Consider the following 2862-nt stretch of genomic DNA (forward strand, 5'->3'; position numbering starts at 1 on the left):
TATTTAGAGATAGTGTGGGGGAATTCTGATCTTCAAGTTTGCTGCAGTGAACTTGCAGAATGTTAGAGGATGAGCGTCAGTGAGAATGGTCTGATGCACATTCGTGTGCATGCAAATAATGTCTTCTTTCAAAAACAGACACGCTTTTATGTTTCTGGAACAAAACCCACCGAGATAAGAGATGACTCCCTTTAAGACTCTCAGCTTTTAAGTTTTTAATTATGTTCTGCTCAAAATATACACCCACATTGGAAATAAGTAGAAACAAAAGCAAACACACTAACCACTTGGGAATTTTCAACAAAAAGTTATTTTCTATTTGATAATTCATATATGTATTTATAATGAATTTGGGGACATTTTACCCCCATCTCCTCCCTCATGCCCCCTCTGTCTCCTGCAGAATGGTGAACCCTCCTTCTTCCCAAGTCTCCCCTCTATCTGATGGTCCTGATAAAATCTCTCAAACCCATCAGGTCCCGTGACTGAAGGGACATTACCTCATAAAATGGCCTGGGTTAAGGGAAACAAAAGGCCCCCTGCCTCATCTCCTTTGTTCTTCTCCTAGCCAATCAGAGACAGCCGCTCCAGTTCTCTCTGGGGGAGGGGCATCCCCTTTCTCCTTCCCCTTGCTAGAGTCCTTAAAATGGCCATGGGCCAGTTCGCCATTATTGTCTCTGCCCAATCCAGAGGCATCCCCTCTGCCCCCAGCCCAATAATAAAATCTCCTTCTGAGAATGTGGTGTCTGGTGTGCTCTGGGCGGACCCTGATGCCTCCCTGCTACTTTATTTCATTTTTCTTCTACACACCAAGCTTAATTAGGGTTGTCTGTGTGAGCATGGGCTGGAGATTATTTACTGAAGCATAGAAAACTTAATCCGTGGCTACACCACTGAAAAAAATGACATTTCCCTGGCCAGCAACCATTCACTGCCAATAGTCCCTCAACGACAACCACACACAGAAAACAAAATATGAATGGACTTAGAGGATATTGAGAAATAAATAAAATATTAATTACTAAGATTCAGCATTCAGCTATTTCCTCACTCCATAGAGGCCAATGGTCATTCTTACTTGTTCTTTATCTAACAAGGTTTGTCGGCCAAACAACCACAATAAGGCACACACTCCACACACACACTCACACACACACACACACACACACACACACACACGCATACGCACGCTCCCTCATTACTCCGTATGATAGATGATTCACATTATTTTCAGATTTGAAAACTGAGGCACAAGGAAGCTGAGTGATTTCTCTGTGGACCCAGCCAAGCAAGCAGTGGGCAGCCTGCCTCTAAAGCCTCCAAGCTTACCCACTCTAGCTGTCAATGCAGTGCAAAACCCACAGGGATGAGCAAAACCCTGAAGGAAATCTACTCATATTGACGATCTATATTGAAAACAGACAACAGCGGGATGGCGGACTCTGCCATCGAGAAGGCCGCTTCCTTCTTCATGAAACGTGGAGGGAGACAAAGGTCAGAACAGGAAGCATCCATGGCACCGTCCTGGTTGAAAACTCACCTAGAACCTGTGTTGGCGTAGAGGGAAGACTACGTCTGTGCTCATATGCGGATGGTTGGGTTCCTGGAATCCCGGCTTTCACTAGGAACAGCATATCACAATATCCGCAGATATTGAGTCAAAATTATTGCTATTGTGCACATTGAATCAAAATTGAGTTCTCAGTGATTTCATCTCTAATGACTTTAATTATAGCAACTTGCTAAATCTCTACTAATGGAGATGACTGGGGTACTACAGTTGAGGGTTGGGGCTATGGTGTCAGGCATTAGCCTGGGGCTATGGCTTGGACGCCAGATGGTTTTAAGATCTTGATAAAGTCACTTAACCTTTAAGCTGTATAGTTTTCCGGGGTTATTGCAAAGACAGATTATAAAACATTTAGTACGTGCCTGGTGGGGGGTCGCTTTTTCTGTCACTTAGATACGTGAGATATTTATATAGTGTTGGTTAAAAATTGCAATTAGCAACCCAAAACAGGAGAATATGTGTATTCCAAAGTCAGAAGCAAAGAGAAATAGGTTGTCAGAGAAGATCATAAAACATTAGACTCTCTGTAACAATGGCCTGGGACAGTGGTCAGCCCTCATAAAAAGAAACCAAAACTGAACCAAACTGCAAGTCTCTGATCCCTAAAGCATCAGAGAATGAAAGTCACACCCTTCATAAAAGTAAGAGGTACTAAACACATCAGAAGTCATCAGAACTAAGGCACTCAGCACACTGTAGGGGCCACCCAGCAACTGGGAGTTAAACACAGGAGGATCAGGAGGACCTTCCATTACATCAAGACCAGCCTGGAGCATGTAAGGACCACCTCAAAAAAAAAAAAAAAAAAAAAAAAAAGTCAAAGAATCCCAGAGGCAAATGAGCAGAGACACCACTTCTGTCTGGAGTGATTTGTTGTTCTTGATATTCTTACATTTGTATGTGAGTAACTTGGGGCTGCAAAAAAGACTCATCATATCATGGCCCAGACCCATATCTAAGGAAGAAAGTCAACAACAGAAGACTCCTCTGGCATCTAGGTGTAGGGTGAGGATAGACCAAAGGGATCCAGGCCCTGTAAGATCCTATATCCTCAGTAGGTCCAGAACTCCAGAACTCTGGGATTAGGAGGTCCATATACTCACATTACCCTAGGTAAAATTCTTCACAAAGGACTGTAGCCATGTTCTAGTTAGCCTCTATAGATAGAGATATTTCCACGGCAACGGTAATCAACAATGAATACATATTTAAAACAAAGCAGGAATGGCGAGAAGGCTCGGCAGTTAAAGTATTTACCACAGAAGCAAGAGGACCAGAGTTTGAATCCTAGA

This window comes from Rattus rattus, chromosome 7, assembly GCF_011064425.1.
Source record: "Rattus rattus isolate New Zealand chromosome 7, Rrattus_CSIRO_v1, whole genome shotgun sequence".
In the NCBI taxonomy this organism is placed as follows: Eukaryota; Metazoa; Chordata; class Mammalia; order Rodentia; family Muridae; genus Rattus; species Rattus rattus.